General features: G+C 42.1%; 1 non-coding gene across 1 annotated transcript; it reads right to left on the bottom strand.

The window, feature by feature from the left end:
• Positions 1 to 1,686: 1,686 nt before the first annotated feature.
• On the bottom strand, positions 1,687 to 1,793 carry LOC112131129 (U6 spliceosomal RNA). The gene has a single exon (XR_002913274.1). It is a non-coding gene; the product is annotated as a U6 spliceosomal RNA (small nuclear RNA).
• Positions 1,794 to 18,291: the final 16,498 nt, after the last annotated feature.

Here is an 18,291-nt window from a genome sequence, read left to right as displayed (position 1 = left end):
TACTCTCCCCCTTTTCCTGTGGATGTGGCTTCCTAAGAGCCAAGCTGTAGTGATTGTTACAGCTTTTCTGGATCTAGCCACCCAGCAAGTCTACCAGGCTCCAGGTTGGTACTGGGGGTAGTCTGCACAGAGTCCTGTGATGTGAACTGTCTATGGGTCTCTCAGCTGTGGAAACCAGCACCTGTTCTGGTGGAGATGGAAAGGGGGTGAAATGGACTCTGTTAAGGTTCTTAGCTTTGGTGGTTTAATGCACTATTTTTGTGCTGGTTGGCCTCCTGCTGGGAGGTGGCGCTTTCCAGAGAGCATCAGCTGTGGTAGTATGGGGAGGAACAGGTGGTGGGCGGGGCCCTAGAACTCCCAAGAGTATATGCCCTTTGTCTTCAGTTACCAGGGTGGGTAGGGTAGGACCATTGGGTTGGGGCAGGGCTAGGTGTGTCTGAGCTCGGAGTCTCCTTGGGCGGGTTTTGCTGCAGCTGCTGCGGGGGATGGGGGTGAGGCTCCCAGGTCAATGGAGTTATGATCCTAGAAGGATTATGGATGTCTCTACTGTGTTGTGCAGGTTGTCAGAAAAGTGGGGGAAAGCCGGCAGTCACAGGCCTCACGCAGCTCCCACAGAATCCAAAGGGCTGGTCTCACTCCCACTGTACCCCAACCCCCACCCCACCAACAGCACTGAGTCTGTTTCCAGACAGTGAGTGAGCAGGGCTGAGAACTTGCCCCAGGCTACCCACCTCCCAGATGTGAAAGCAAGTATGGCTTTCCTTCTTCCCCACCTGTGGAGTCTGCACACCAGATTCATGCCCCACCCCCCACCAAGTTCTGGCCAGAAGACTTCTCGATCAGTTCAAAATGTTTTTTTGTTGTTTGTTTGTTTGTTTGTTTGTTTTTGAGATGGAGTTTTGCTCAGTCGCCCGGGCTGGAGTGCAGTGGCATGATCCTGGCTCACTGCAACCTCCGCTTCCCCGGTTCAAGTGATTCTCCTGCCTCAACCTCCCGAGTAGCTGGGATTACAGGCATGCGCCACCACGCCTGGCTAATTTTTGTATTTTTAGTAGAGACGAGGTTTCACCATGTTGGCCAGGCTGGTCTCGAACTCCTGACGTCAGGTGATCCACCCTCCTCACCCTCCCAAAGTGCTAGGATTACAGGTGTGAGCCACTGCCCCCAGCCTCAGTTCAAATTGTTACAAAGTTCGGCTGGAGATTTCTTTCTCCCTGTGACCTTTTCCAAGCGCCTCTGGCCGCCCTACCAAAGGACCCCTGTAAGGCCAGGCAGAAATGGTTTGCTAGGGGACCCAGTGAGCTCACAGGGCTTTTCCCGCTCTTTCCTCTACTCCTGTATTTTGCTCAGTATCTAAATTGACTCAGCTCCAGATAAGGTCAGAATCTTCTCCGGTAACCTAGGCCTTCAGTTTCCCCAGTGGGGGTGTGTGTTCAGGGGCAGACGATCTCCCTTTCCCACTTCCACAATTTGGGCACTCACAGTATTTGGTGTGCCTCCTGGATCCTGCAGGAGCAGTCTGCTTCCTTCAGAGGGTCTGTGGGTCCTCTTGGGTTTCCTGATTTATTCCTGCAGTCGTTCTGGAGCAAAAATTCATGATGCGAGCCTCCACATGCTGCTCTGTTCGTCCAAGTTGGAGCTGCAATCTAGTCTTGCCTCCCGTCTGCCATGATCCACCTTCTTCTTCTTTGTTTGGAACACTTCACGGATTTGTGCATTATCGTTGTGCAGGGACCATGCTAATCTCCTCTGCATCATTCTAATCCCAGTACATGTGCTGCTGAAGCGAGCACACGCACTTAGGTTCTGATGGCCTGTAGAGGCAGGAGACAGAGCCTTGGGCCTAAGTAAGGCAGGAGGTTGGAACTGAAACATCTGTAGGAAGTTGGGAGTTTCAAAGGACTACACATTCAATAAGGTTGAACTAGACAAAAATTCATTCACTAGCACAGGAAGACAACCTGGGCTGTAACAAGGTAGAAAACAGGGTCTCCCTCTGAGGCCTGCTTTCACATGGGTTTGGGATTCAAAATTTATAACTCCTACACTGTCCAGGAACCCTCCACACCAAAAAATGAGTACAAAGTGTATACTCACTTAAGAGTATAACTATTGTTATTCCTACCTAGCAGAAGCAACATAAAACAGCTCTAGAGAGACATATCCCTCACAAGATCCCCACAAGTAAAGCTGCACTGAACACAATTTAAAATAAAAAATTACAAAACACATGAAAAAACACCACACCATAATCAAATGTCTGAAGACACAACACATAGAATTAGACCCCGAAATATGCAGTCTAATACACACTATAAAATTGCTTAAAATGATTAAAGATATAATTGAAAACGTAAGAAAAGAACAAGACATTATTTTATTTTTACAGATTTGAGGATACAAATGCAGCTTTGTTACATGGATATATTGTGTAGTGGTGAAGTTTGGGCTTTAAAGTGTAACCATCACTCAAATCATATACATAGAACCCATTAGGTAATTTTTTTTTTTTTTTTTTTTTTTTTTTGAGACAGAGTTTCGCTCTTGGTGCCCAGGCTGGAGTGCAGTGGCGCCATCTTGGCTCACTGCAATCTCTGCCCCTTGGGTTCAAGCGATTCTCCTGTCTCAGCCTCATGAGTAGCTGGGATTACAGGAGTGTGCCACCAAGCCCAGCTAATTTTTCATATTTTTAGTAGAGACGGGGTTTCATCATGTTGGCCAGGCTGGTCTCAAACCGCTGAACTCAAGTGATCCACCTGCCTTGGCCTCCCAAAGTGCTGGGATTACAGGCGTGAGCCACTGTGCTTGACCCATTAGGTAATTTTTTATCCCTTACACCTCTTGCACCTCCCACCTTTCTGGGTCTACAATGTCTATTATTCCACTCCAGTACACTATTTTTAAAAGGCCAGGTAGTATTGAAAAAGAACTCTAGACATGAAAAAAAGTTTCAAATTTAAAAACTCAATGGACTTGTTGAACACAGATTGGGCACAATTAAACAGAAAAGTGGTAACTGGAAAAATAGATATATAGAATGCAACACAGAGAGATTAAGAAATAAAAAATATGAAAAGAGGTAAAGAAACATGCAGGACAAATTTTAAAAGTAATATTCAAAGAACTAATGACTGAGGGTATTCTAGAACTGATTATTTATTTATTTATTTATTTATTTATTTATTTTTTGAGACGGAGTCTTGCTCTGTCACCAGGCTGGAGTGCAGTGGCGCGATCTGAGCTCACTGCAATCTCCACCTCCTGGGTTCAAGCAATTCTCCTGCCTCAGCCTCCCGAGTAGCTGGGATTACAGGCACGCGCCACCATGCCTGGCTAATTTTTTGTATTTTTTCAGTAGAGACGGGGTTTCACCATATTGGCCAGGCTGGTCTCGAACTCCTGACCTCGTGATTCGCCCACCTCGGCCTCCCAAAGTGCTGGGATTACAGGCATGAGCCACCGCGCCCGGCCAGAACTGATTATTTAAAAATGTGAATTCTCGGGCCGGGCGCGGTGGCTCACGCCTGTAATCCCAGCACTTTGGGAGGCCGAGGCAGGTGGATCACCAGGTCAGCAGTTCAAGACCAGCCTGGCCAAGATAGTGAAACCCCGTCTCTACTAAAAATACAAAAAAATTAGCCACGTGTAGTGGCAGGCACCTGTAATCCCAGCTACTCAGGAAGCTGAGGCAGGAGAATTGCTTGAACCCAGGTGGCAGAGGTTGCCGTGAGCTGAGATCACGCCACTGCACTCCAGCCTGGGTGACAGACTGCGACTCCGTCTCAAGAAAAAAAAAAAATTAAAATTAAAAAAAATAATAAAAATGTGAATTCTCAAATTCAGAAACTATGAGTCCTGAGCAAGATAAATACAACTAAATTCACATTTAGACCATTTTATTGAATCTTTAGAACATCAAAACAAATGATCCTGGAGATAATACTTAACATTTTCTATGTGCCAGGATTGTTCTAAACACTGTACCCAAGAGATAATGATTTTAATATATTGGTATATTTTCTTCCAGTGTTTTATCGATGCATGTATATGCACAATACAAAAATTCAAAACAAAATCAGAATAATCCTATACATAAAAACTTGTATTCTTTTTTTTTGCTCAACATTTTACCGTAAGCATTTTCCTATGTTATTAAGCAGCAGCAATAGCTGCAACAACGGCATAAATGACAACTAACATTTTAGTGTTGTTGTCAGGAGTATGGGTTTTGAAATCAAACTTTCTGGGTTTGAGTCCCAGTTCACCACTTACTAGCCATGTGGCATTGCACAAGTGACTAATCCTCTCTCTGATTCCATGTCCTCAGTAGTAAAAACCTACATCCTGGGGTTATTGTGAGTTACTATTTACTTTTTTTTTTGTTTTTTGTTTTTTTTTTTTTTGAGACAGAGTTTCGCTTTTGTCACCCAGGCTGGAGTACAATGGTGCAATCTCAGCTCACTGCAACCTCCGCCTGCCAGGTTCAAGCGATTCTCCTGCCTCAGCCTCCCCAGTAGCTGAGGAGTAGGCGCTCACCACCACACGCAGCTAATTTTTGTCTTTTTAGTAGAGACGGGGTTTCACCATGTTGGCCAGGCTGGTCTCGAACTCCTGACCTCAAGTGATCCACCCGCCTCAGCCTCCCAAAGTGCTGGGATTACAGGTGTGAGCCACTGTGCCCCCAGCCTTGTGAGTTCCTGTTTACTAAGCTATTTGCTGGGCACTGTGCTAAACACATGAATAATGCCATTTAATAAAAAAAAAAAAAAAAAAAAAAACCCAGTGGGTTAGAAACTGCTCTTGGTCCTATTTTTATAGATGAGAAAAGTGGGGCTTAGAAAGACTCTTAGGTGATTTGCCCAAAATCATATGGCCAATGATGGAGCTTTGACTTGAATTCAGATCTATCCCCAAAACCTATGCTCTCGATTGTTGTGCTACACTGTTCTTCCATATCATTTTATTTTATTTTATTTATTTATTTATTTAGAGAGGAATCTCTCTCTGTCACCCAGGCTGGAGTGCAGTGGCACAATCTCGGCTCACTACAACCTCCGCCTCTCGGGATCAAGCAATTCTCCTGCCTCAGCCTCCTGAGTAGCTGGGATTACAGGCATGCGCCACCACGCCCAGCTAATTTTTGTATTTTTTTAGTAGAGATGGGGTTTCACCATGTTGGTCAGGCTGGTCTCGAACTCCTGACCTCGTGATCCGCCTGCCTCGGCCTCCTAAAGTGCTGGGATTACAAGTGTGAGCCACCGCGCCAGCCTCTTCCATATCATTTTAAAGGCTTCATAGTAAGTACAAGTCATAAAGTTCACCACAATATTCCTCAAATGTTGCACATTTAGATCCTTTCCATTTATTTCCTATGACAAATAACCTGGTAAAGCACATCTTTGCCCATAAAATATTGTGTGCACTTCAGATAAACCCTTTTAGGGGAGTTACTCTGAAGTGGACTTACTAAGTAAAAAAAGTATGACATTTTAAGGGTCTTAATATATGTTAGCAAACTGCTTTTCAGAAAGGTTAAAACCATTTACATACTCACTGGCAGTGTATGAGAGCAAAGTTGAGTTTTTTATTTTTTTATTTTTATTTTTTGAGATGAAGTCTCACTCTGTCATCCAGGCTAGAGTGCAGCGGCATGCTCTTGGCTCACTGCAACCTCTGCTTGCCGGATTCAAGCGATTCTCCTGCCTCAGCCTCCCGAGTAGCTGGGACTACAGGCACGCGCCACCATGCCCGGCCAATTTTTTGTATCTTTAGTGAAGACCGGGTTTCACCATGCTGGCCAGGCTGGTCTGGATCTCCTGACCTCGTGATCCACCTGCCTTGGCCTCCCAAAGTGCTGGGATTACAGGCGTGAGCCACTGTGCCTGGCATGTCATTTCTATATGTTGGTAATGTTTCAAGTATTCTCTTCTAGCTACTTTGAAATATACAATATATTGTTGCTAACTCTAGTGACCCTACTCTGTCATGGAACATTAGAACGTATTTCTTCTAACTGTATGACTGGATCCGTTAATCAACATTTTTTATCACCCCCCTCCCACCCACACACCCTTTCCAGCCTCTGGTATCTATGATTCTCTTCTCTATTTCTATGAGGTCAACTTTTTTCGTTTCCAACATATGAGTGAGAATATGTAGTATTTTTCTTTCTGTGCCTGGCTTATTTAATATAATGACATCTAGTTAGTTCCATTTATGTTGCTACAAATGACATGATTTCATTCTTTTTTATAGCTGAATAGTATCCCACTGTGTATATATACCACATTTTCTTCTTCTCTTTTTTTTTTCTTAGAGATGGGATCTTGCGATGTTGCCCAGGCTAGAGTGCAGTGGCACAATCATGTCTTCAATATCCCACTTTCAGCATTGGACAGATTTTCCAGACAGAAAAATCAACAAAGAAATGTCAGACTTAATCTGCACTATAAAAAAAGTGAATCTAATAGATATTTACAGAACATTTCATCCAACAGCTGCAAAATACACATTCTTCTCCTAGCACATGGATCATTCTCAAGGACAACCATATGTTAGGTCACAAAGCAAGTCTTAAAACATTTTTAAACATTGAAATAGCATCAAGCATCTTCTCTGACCACAATGGAATAAAACTAGAAATCAATAACGAGAGGGATTTTAGAAACTATACAAACACATGGAAATTAAACAGTATGCTCCTGAATGACAAGTGGGTCAATGAAGAAATTAAAAAGAAAATTGAAAAATTTTTTGAAACAAATGATAATGGAAACACAACATACCAAAACCTATGGGATACAGCAAAAGCAGTAGTGAGAGGGAAGTTTATAGCTATAAGCACCTACATCAAAAAAGAAGAAAAACTTCAAATAAATAATCTAACCATGAATCTTATAGAACTAGAAAACTAAGAGCAAACAAAATCCAAAGTTATTAGAAGAAAATGAATCATATAGATCAGAGCAGAAATAAAATAAAAATGAAGAAAACAATACAAAAGATCAATGAAAGGAAAAGTTGATTTTTTAAAAAGATAAACAAAATTGACAAACCCTTAGCCAGAACAATGAGGGTAAAAACCAAAGAAGACCCAAATAAATAAAATCAGAGATGAAAAGGGAGACATTACAACTGATACTGCAGAAACTCAAAGGATCATTAGTGACTACTATGAGCCAATAAATTGGAAAATCTAGAAGAAACGGATACATTTCTAGACATATATAATCTACCAGGATTGAACCAGGAAGAAATCCAAAACCTGAACAGACGAATAACAAGTAATGAGATCGACGGCATAATAAAAAGTCTCCCAGCAAAGAAAAGCCCAGGACCTAATGGCTTCATTAACGACTTCTACCAAACATTAAAAGAAGAAGTAATACCAGTTCTACTCAAACTACTCCAAAAAAAGAGGAGGAGGGAATACTTCCAGTCTCATTCTACAAGGCTAGTATTACCTTGATAACAAAATTAGACAAAACACATAAAAAAAAAAAAAGAAAACTACAAGCCAATTTCTTTGATGAATATGGATGCAAACATCCTGAACAAAATACTAGCAAACTGAATTCAACAACACATTAAAAAGGTCATTCATCCTGACCAAGTGGGATTTATCCCTGGGATGCAAGGTTGATTAGACATACACAGATCAATCAATATGATTCATCATATCAACACAATGGAGGATAAAAACCATATGATGTGGGTGGGCATGGTGGTTCACGCCTGTAATCCCAGCACTTTGGGAGGCCGAGGCAGGTGAATCACTTGAGGTCGCAAATTTGAGACCAGCCTGGCCAACATGGTGAAACCCTGTCTCTACTAAAAATACAAAAATTAGGCTGGGCACGGTGGCTCACGCCTGTAATCCCAGCACTTTGGGAGGCCGAGGCGGGCGGATCACGAGGTCAGGAGATCAAGATCACGGTGAAACCCCGTCTCTACTAAAAATACAAAAAATTAGCCGGGCATGGTGGCGGGCGCCTGTAGTCCCAGCTACTCAGGAGGCTGAGGCAGGAGAATGGCGTGAACCCGGGAAGCGGAGCTTACAGTGAGCTGAGATCACGCTACTGCACTCCAGCCTAGGCGACAGAGTGAGACTCCATCTCAAAAAAAAAAAAAAAAATTAGCCAGGTGTGGTGGCACACATCTGTAATCCCAGCTACTCAGGAGTCTGAGGCAGGAGAATCACTTGAAGCTGGGAGGCAGAGGTTGCAGTGAGCTGAGATCATGCCACTGCACTCCAAACTGGGCAACAGAGCAAGACTCCATCTCAAAAGAAACAAAAACAAAAACAAAAAAACACCATATGATGATTTCAATTGATGTTGAAAAAGCATTTGATAAAATTCAACATTTCTTCATGATAAAAACCCTAAAAAAACTGGGTATAGAAGGAACATACCTCAACATAATAAAGACGATATATGACAGACCCATGGCTATTATTATACTGAATGGGGAAAAACTGAAAGCCTTTCCTCTAAGATGTGGAACACAACAAGGACGCACACTGTCACTATTGTTGCTCAACATAGTACTGGAAGTCCTAGCTACAGCAATCAAAGAAGAGAAAGATATAAAGGGCATCCAAATTGGAACAGAAGAAATCCAATTATCCTTGTTTGCAGATAATATGATCTTATATTTGGAAAAACCTAAAGACTCCACCAAAAAACCATTAGAACTGATAAATTCAGTAAGGTTGCAGGATACAAAATTAATATGCAAGAATCAGTAGCATTTCTATAAGCCAACAGTGAACAATCTGAAAAAGCAAACAAGAAAGCAATTCCATTTACAATAGCTACAGAAAAAAAAAAAAAAAAAAAACCCCACCTAGGAATTAACCAAAGACGTGAAAGATCTCTACAATGAAAACTATTGGGCTGGTAAAAAGTAATTGCAGTTTTTGCCATTACTTGTTTTTTGTTTGTTTTTTTGAGACAGAGTCTTGCTCTGTCACCCAGGCTGGAGTGCAGTGGTACGATCTCGGTTCATTGCAATCTCTGCCTCCTGGGTTCAAGCGATTCTGCTGCCTCAGCCTCCCAAGTAGCTGGGATTACAGGTGCATGCCACCATGCCCGGCTAATTTGTGTATTATTAGAGATGGGTTTCACCATGTTGGCCAGGCTGGTCTTAAACTCCTGACATCAAGTGATCCACCTGCCTCGGCCTCCCAAAGTGCTGGGATTACAAGCATGAGCCACTGCGCCCAGCTGCCATTACTTTTAATGGCAAAAATTGCAATTACTTTTGCACCAACCTAATATAAAACATTGATGCAAGAACTTGAAGAAGACACAAAAAAATGAAAAGATATTCCATGTTCATGAACTGGTAGAATAAATGTTGTTAAAATGTCAATACTGGCCAGGCATGGTGGCTCATGCCTGTAATCCCAGCACTTTGGGAGGCTGAGGCAGGTGGATCACCTGAGGTCAGGAGTTCGAGACCAGCCTGACCAATATGATGAAACTCCCGTCTCTACTAAAAATACAAAAATTGGTGGGGCATGGTGGCACATACCTGTAATCTCAGCTACTCAGGAGGCTGAGGCAGGAGAATCACTTGAACCTAGGAGATGGAGGTTGCGATGAGCTGAGATTGCGCCATTGCACTCCAGCCTGGGCAACAAGAGTGAAACTCCATCTAAAAAATAAAAATAAAAATAAAAGTCAATACTATCCAAAGCAATCTACAGATTCAATGCAATCCCTATCTAAATACCATTGACATTCACAGAAATAGAAAAAAAAATCCTAAAATTTTTATGCAACCATAAACTACCCACAATAGCCAAAACCATACCCAGCAAAAAGAACAAAACTGGAGGAATTACATTACCTGACTTCAAATTATACTACAGAGCTATAGTAACCAAAACAGCATGGTACTGGCATAAAAACAGACATGTAGACCAATGGAACAGCATAGAGTACCCAGAAACAAATCCATACATCTACAGCAAACTCATTTTTAACAAAGTTGCCAAGAAAATATGCTGGGGAAAAGACAATCTCTTCAATAAATGGTGCTGGGAAAACTGGATATTCATAAGCAGAAAAAATGAAATTAGGTCCCTATCTGTCACCATCTACAAAAATCAAATCAAAATGGATTGAAGACTTAAATCCAATACCTCAAACCATGAAACTACTACAAGAAAACACTGGGGAAACTCTCCAGGATGTTGGTCTGGGCAAAGATTTCTTGAGTAACCCACAAGCACAGTCCAAAGCAAAATGGACAAGTGATTTAAAAAGCTTCTGCACAGGAAAGGAAACAATCGACAAAGTGAAGAGACAACCCACGGGTGGGAGAAAATATTTGCAAAGTACTCATCTGACAAGGGATTAATAACCAGAACATGTAAGGATTTCAAACAACTCTATAAGAAAAAAAAATCTAATAATCCAATTTAAAAATGGGGCAAATATCTGAATAGACGTTTATCACAAGAAGACATACCAATGGCAAACAGGTTTATGAAAAGGTCATTGATCATCAGAGAAATGCAAATCAAAACTATATTGAGATACTAGCCGGGTACGGTGGCTCACGCCTGTAATCCTAGCACTTTGGGAGGCTGAGGTGGGTGGATCACTTGAGGTCAGGAGTTCGAGACCAGCCTGGCCAACATGGTGAACTTCTTCTCTACTAAAAATACAAAAAACTAGCCGGGTGTGGTGACACATACCTGTAATCCCAGCTACTCGGGAGGCTGAGACAGGAGAATCACTTGAACCCAGGAGGCGGAAGTTGCAGTGAGCCGAGATTGTGCCATTGCACTCCAGCCTGGGGCACAGAGCAAGACTTTGTCTAAAAAAAAAAAAAAAAGAAAGAAAAGAAAACTCCCTAAAAAACCATAATGAGATACCATCTTACCCCAGTTAAACTGGCTTTTATACAAAAGACAGGCAATAACAAATGCTGGTGAGGATGTGGCGAAAAGGGAACCCTTGTACACTGTCGGTGGGAATGTAAATTAGTACAACCACTATGGAGAACAGTTTGGAGATTTCCTCAAAAAACTAAAAATAGAGCTACTATACGATCCAGCAATCCCACTTCTAAAGAAAGAAAATCAGTATATTGAACATATATCTGCATTCCCATGTTTACTGCAGCATTATTTCACAATAGCCAAGATTTGGAAGCAACCTAAATGTTAATCAGCAGATGAACAGATAAATAAAATTTGGTACATATACACAATGGACTACTATCCAGCCATAAAAAGAGTGAGATCTTGTCATTTACGACAACAAAGATGTACTTGGAGGTGATTATGTTAAGTGAAATAAGCCAGGCACAGAAAGGCAAACTGCATGTTTTCACTTATTTGCGGGAGCTAAAAATTAAAACAATTGAACTCATGGAGATACAGAGTAGAAGGATGGCCACCAGAGGCTGGTAACGGGGTGGTAGGGGAGTGGAGGGGAAATGGGGATGGTTACTGAATACGAAAAATAGAAAGAATGAATAAGACCTAGTATTTGATAGCACAACAGGGTGACTATAGTCAACAATAATTTAATTGTACATTTAAAAATAACTAAAAGAGTATAATTGGATTGTTTGTAACACAAAGGATAAATGCTTGAGGTGATGGGTACTCTATTTACCCTGATGGGATTATTATGCACTACATGCCTCATCAAAAATATCTCACGTACCCCATAAACATATACACCTACTATGTACGCACACACACAAAATAATGAAAATGAAAAAAAGAAAGCGAAAAGAGAAAAAAGAGGAAGAAAAAATTACTCTGTTTTCAGGCTAGTTTTGTACTGGGGGACTCAATGCTTAGCCAGTTCGTTTACAGCTCTCCCTTGGCGTTCAGTTCCTGCTTACATGGATCCTGACGTCAGCCAGAGGTGAAAACTTAGGTTCTTCTCGGCCCTTTTCTGAGCATGTTTCTGAGCATGAGCGCCTGGCATGCATGTGGCCTTTTTCAACTCTCTGGTATACACAGGAGCTGTTAAAATCCCTTATTTCCCCACATATTTCCTTTCCGATGTTCTTCCTGCCTTCAATCTATTATTTGTTCTGACTGTTATCTCTTTCCCCAGGCTGCTCCAGACAATACTGTGCCTTCAAATACTTTCAGCAAAAGCTACCTACTTCTGAGAATGCTCCAAGTTGGGTGAAATGAGGCAGGTCTTTGCACCAGTTCTTGAGAGAACCACTAGTCAGGTTGAAGCATAAAATCACATTTGGAAATAAGGTCTGCATTGCTCCCTCCAGCACTATAAAGTTATACCAGGAGTGTGGGATGTTACCTTCATGGCTGCTGCTGATCTAAAGCAGGGAGTTGGCAAGCAGGTGATTAAAAACACCACAGCATTCTTTTACTGCAACGTAGCTGCTTCTTTCTTCATTAAACTTTCCCTTGCTTGTTGTAAGTTTTCGACTAAATTCCAGAGTTCTGCAAAAATTGACAGTCTTTGCCAGCTTATTGTTTGATTTTGGAGGGATGGAGCCCTGGGGTTCCGTTTTGCCATTTTCCATGACATCATGAACAAGTATAGTTGTCATAAGCTTTTGATTAGTTTCCAGAGCTCTGATAAAGTTGATTTTGACACTGTTTGCCGGTTTATTTTCTGCTTTTGTGAAGGGATAGACTTTTGGAGTTCCCTACTCTGCCATTTTTGCTAATGTTACTTAAATTCAGGAATCTTTATTAGGGAAAATTGTCCATTTCAGTATTTTACTCCAACAGGGAGTCATTGCTGGAAGAAAACAATGTCTGACCACTCTGGCTTCTACAATGGTCTAGTCATAACTCTCAGATCCAGCAATTTCATTGGCAGAAGCTTTACCTTACAGAAGATGGGCCTTATTAAAACGATAAGCAGTAGCTCCATTGAAACAGGTACAACAATGTCTAAATTTTTTTTTTTTTTTTTTTGAGATGGAGTTTCACTCTTGTTGCCCAGGCTGGAGTGCAATGGCTCGATCTTGACTCACTGCAACCTCCGCCTCCTGGGTTCAAGCAATTCTGCTGCCTCAGCCTCCCGAGTAGCTGGGATTACAGACATGCGCCACCACGCCCGGCTAATTTTGTATTTTTAGTAGAGACAGGATTTCACCATGTTGGCCAGGCTGGTTTTGAACTCCTGACCTCAAATGATCCACCCGTCTTGGCCTCCCAAAGTGCTCGGATTACAGGTGTGAGCCACTGTGCCCAGCCAATAATGTCTAAATTTTTAAAAGGTTGATTATTTAGCTTTTATTCTCTTCCTCTTGCTTTCTTTTTTCCCCACTAACACATTTTCTTCCTTGCACTTTTCTGTATTTTTTTTTTTTGAGATGGAGTCTTGCTCTGTTGCCCAGGCTGGAGTGCAATGGCACGATCTTGGCTCCCTGCAGCCTCTGCCTCCCGGGCTCAAGCAATTCTCCTGCCTCAGCCTCCTGAGTTGCTGGGATTACAGGCGTGCACCACCATGCCTGGCTAATTTTTGTATTTTTAGTAGAGACGGGTTTCACCATGTTGGCCAGGCTGGTCTCGAACTCCTGACCTCGTGATCTGCCCTCCTCTGCCTCTCAAAGTGCTGGGATTACAGGCGTGAGCCACCGCACCTGGCCTCTGTATTTTTTTAAAAATGTTTTATAGTCAACATGCATTTAAATTTTATAAAAAGACATGTAAATATCTTGTTTTATAAGTGGAATAAAAGAAGATTTGTGAATGTAATAAGAAAGAATTCAAGCTCCTTACTACAGCTTATGAAGAACAGTTAAATTTTTAAATTATCTTTTCCCCTGAAGAAAAATATAAATAGTTGTAGTTTTACTTTATTATACTACAGTATTCTAGAATTGATAGATTACTACTTTTTATCCCTTTCTTTAGTTCACAGTGGTGATGGATACCTGAAGAAATGATTCTGGTGGGCTAGATTAATATTCAGCAAGTGTTCTTCACTTTACAACCTATTGGAATTACAATTAACACAACGCTAATTTAAAAATAAGTTTGTGTTGAGAAGCCAGCAGAACAATATTTTAAAAACTTTTTTTTTTCATGGATCACGGTCAGGTTTAGAATAAGTCAACAAGCATTCAGAGTTTCTCCTTTTCCAGAATATATTCAATAAAATTTCATTTTTTCCCATACACAGACAGAGTCACATAAGCCTAGACACATATTTACTTACTTTTCTTTCTTTCTTTCTTTCTTTTTTTTTTTTTTTGAGACAGAGTGTCGCTCTGTCTCCCAGGCTGGAGTGCAGTGGCGCAATCTTGACTCACTGCAAGCTCCGCTTTTCTATAATAAAAAAATTATCAAGATTATATCCCAGGCTGGGCACGGTGGTGGCTCTAGAACTGATAGATTACTACTATTACTATAATCCCAGCACTTTGGGGGACCGAAGTGGGAGGATCCCTTGAACTCAGGAGTTCAAGACCAGCCTAGGCAACATAGCAAGACCTCCATCCCTATAAAAATTTTAAAACTAGCCAGCTGTGGTGGCATGCACCTCTAGTCCCAGCTACTCTGGAGGCTGAGGTGGGAGGATCACTGGGGCCCAGGAGGTAAAGGCTGCAGTGAGCTGCAATGACATAACTGCACTCCAACCTGGGTGACAGAATGAGACTCTGCCTCAGGAAAAAAAAAAAAAGAATTATTTCTCCATACATTGGTCAGCATGATTTTCAGAAAATGCAAATCAGATCATGTTACTATCCTGCTTCAAACCCTCCAATGAGAAATATATCTTGTTCATGGATTGGAAGATTCAGCAGAGTAAGATGTCAATTCTCATCAAATTGATATAGCGGGGATCCTATCAAGATCCGCACAAGAGGCTGGGTGCAGTGGCTCACTCCTGTAATCCCAGCACTTTGGGAGGCCGAGGCAGGTGGATTACCCGAGGTTGTGAGTTCGAGACCAGCCTGGACAACATGGTGAAACTCCGTCTCTACTAAAATACAAAAATTAGCTGGGCATGGTAGTGTGCACCTGTAATCCCAGCTACTCGGGAGGCTGAGGCAGGGGAATCACTTGAACCTGGGAGGCGGAGGTTGCGGTGAGCCGAGATTGTGCCACTGCACTTCAGCCTGGGCTACAGAGGGAGACTCTGTCTTAAAAAAAATCCTCACAAGATACTTTATTTTATTTTTATTTTTGTTTATTATTTATTTTTATTTATTTATTTATTTTGAGATGGAGTCTCGCTCTGTCACCTAGGCTGGAGTGCAATGGCTCACTCGGCTCACTGCAAGCTCCGACTCCTGGGTTTACGCCATTCTCCTGCCTCAGCCTCCCGAGTAGCTGAGACTACAGTCGCCTGCCACCATGCCCTGCTAATTTTTTTTTTTTTTTTTTTTTGTATTTTTAGTAGAGACAGAGTTTCACCATGTTAGCCAGGATGATCTCGATCTCCTGACCTCATGATCCGCCTGCCTTGGCCTCCCAAAGTGCTGGGTTTACAGGCGTGAGCCACCACGCCCTGCCTATTTTTATTTTTTTGAGACGGATTTTTGCTCTTGTTGCCCAGGCTGAAGTGCAACGGTGCAATCTCGGCTCATTGCAACCTCCACCTCCCATGTTCAAGAGATTCTCCTGCCTCAGCCTCCTGAATAGCTGGGATTACAGGCATGCACCACAACGCCCGGCTAATTTTTGTATTTTTAGTAGAGATGGGGTTTCTCCATGTTGGTCAGGCTGGTCTCGAACTCCCGACCTCAGGTGATCCACCCGCCTCAACCTCCCAAAGTGCTGGGATTACAGGCATGAGCCACCGCACCCGGCCAAGATATTTTATTAATACAGACAAGATCATTCTAAAAATCATAAGGAAAGGCAAAGGAATTAGAATAGCAAAAACAATTTTGCAAAGGAAGAGAAAAGTGGGAGGAATCAATATACTTAATTTCAAGACATTAGAGAACTACAGTAATCAAGACTCTGTGGTAGTAGTGGAAGGGCAGACAGACAGATAAGAAGAACAGAATGGACAACCCAGAAGCAGACCCACATAAATATGTCCAACTGATTTTGACGAAGGCACAAAAGAACTCAAATGGTACTGGAGCAATTGGACAAAATGGCAAAAATGAACCTTGACTTAGACCTCACACCTTATACAAAAATTAACTCAAAGTGGATCACAGACTCAAATTTATAATATAAAAGTATAAATTTAGGCCGGGCACAGTGGCTCACTCCTGTAATCCCAGCACTTTGGGAGGCCAAGGCGGGTGGATCACCTGAGGTCAGGAGTTCAAGACCAGCCTGATCAATATGATGAAACCCTGTCTCTACTAAAAATACAAAAATTAGTCGGGCATGGTGGCATGTGCCTGTAATCCCAGCTACTCGGGAGGCTGAGACAGGAGAATTGCTTGAACCCAGGAGGTGGAGGTTGCAATGAGCCAAGATCACACCATTGCACTCCAGCCTGGGCAACAAGAGCAAAACCCCATCTTAAAAAAAAAAAAAAAAGTATAAAACTTTTAGGAAAAAATACAAGAAAGTGTTCAAGATCTAGGGTTAGGCAAAGAGTTCTCAGATATGACATGATCCATAAAAGGAAAAATTGATTAATTGGGCCTCATGAAGATTTAAAACTTTTGCTCTTTAATAGAGCCTGCTAAGAGGATGAAAAGACAAACTACGGACTAGGAGAAAATATTTCCAAACGATATAACTGTCAAAAAATTTAGTATATATATATATATATATATATATATATATATATATCGAAACTCAACAGCAAAAAAAAATCCATTTAGAAAATTGGCAAAAGACGTGAACAGAAATGTACCAACCAAAGAAGATAGACAGATGGGCTGAGCGCGGTGGCTCACGTCTGTAATCCCAGCACTTTGAGAGGCCAAGGTGGTCAGATCACGAGGTCAGGAGTTCAAGACCAGCCTGGCCAACATTGGGAAACCCCATCTCTACTAAAAATACAAAAAAATTAGCCGGGCGTGGTGGTGGGCACCTGTAATCCCAGCTACTCAGGAGGCTGAGGCAGGAGAATCGCTTGAACCTGGGAGGCAGAGGTTGCAGTGAGCTGAGATCACGCCATTGCACTCCAGCCTGGGCGACAGAGCGAGACTCCATTTCAACAAAACAAAACCAAAAAACAAAAAAAGAAGATAGATTGCAAATAAACAGATGAAAAGATGTGCAACATCATCAGCCATTAGGAAAATGCAAATTTTTAAAAGATGTCCACAAGATATCACTACATACCTATCAGAATGGCTTAAAATAAAAAACAGTGAATGCATCAAATGTTGGCGATGATGCAAAGAAACTTGAAAGGAGCATAAAATGGTACAGACACTCCAGAAAACTGCTTGGCAGTTTATTAAAAAACTAACCATGCTATTACTATATAACCCAGAAATCACACACTTGGGAATTTATACCAAAGAAATGAAATTGATGTGCACACAAAAACCTGTACACAAATGCTCATCGCAACTTTATTCATAACAACCAAAGACGAGAAACAACTCAAATGTCCATAAGAGGTGAATGGTTAAATAAAACTACTCAGGCATAAGGCTAGGTGTAATGGCTCACGCCTGTAATCCCAGCACTTTGGGAGGCCAAGGAGGGTGGATCACTTGAGGTCAGGAGTTCGAGACCAGCCTGGCCAACATGGCAAAACCCCATCTCTACCAAAAGTTAAAAAAAATTAGCCAGGCATGGTGGCACACACCTGTAGTCCCAGCTACTTGGGAGGCTGAGGTGGGAAGATCGCTTGAGCCTGGGAGGCAGAGGTTACAGTGAGCCAAGATCGTGCCACTGCACTCCAGCCTGGGCAACAGAGCGAGACTCTGTCTCAAAATAAATACATAAATAAATAAATAAAAGAAGAGTCTATTCCTGTCTCTGCCCTATAATCTGATCAGTTTCTGTCTAAGCAAACTTTCTTTTTTTTTTTTTTTTTTTTTTTGAGACGGAGTCTCACTCTGTCACCCAGGCTGGAGTACAGTGGCATGATTTCAGTTCACTGCAACCTCCGCCTCCCTGGGTTCAGCAATTCTCCTGCCTCAGCCTCCCAAGTGGCTGGGATTACAGGCCACGTTACCATGCCCGGCTAATTTTTGTATTTTTAGTAGAAATGGGGTTTTGCCTTATTGGCCAGGCTGGTCTCGAACTCCTCACCTTGTGATCTGCCCGCCTCAGCCTTCAAAGTGCTGGGATTACAGGCATGTGCCACTGCGCTCAGCCTGTCTAAGCAAACCTAACTTTAGCTTCTGTTGCTTGACCTGGAGTTACAGTTCAATCTCACAACTCAAGGCTATACT

This window comes from Pongo abelii, chromosome X (assembly GCF_028885655.2).
Source record: "Pongo abelii isolate AG06213 chromosome X, NHGRI_mPonAbe1-v2.0_pri, whole genome shotgun sequence".
NCBI classification, from domain to species: Eukaryota; Metazoa; Chordata; class Mammalia; order Primates; family Hominidae; genus Pongo; species Pongo abelii.
This window is presented reverse-complemented; position numbering and strand designations above follow the sequence as displayed.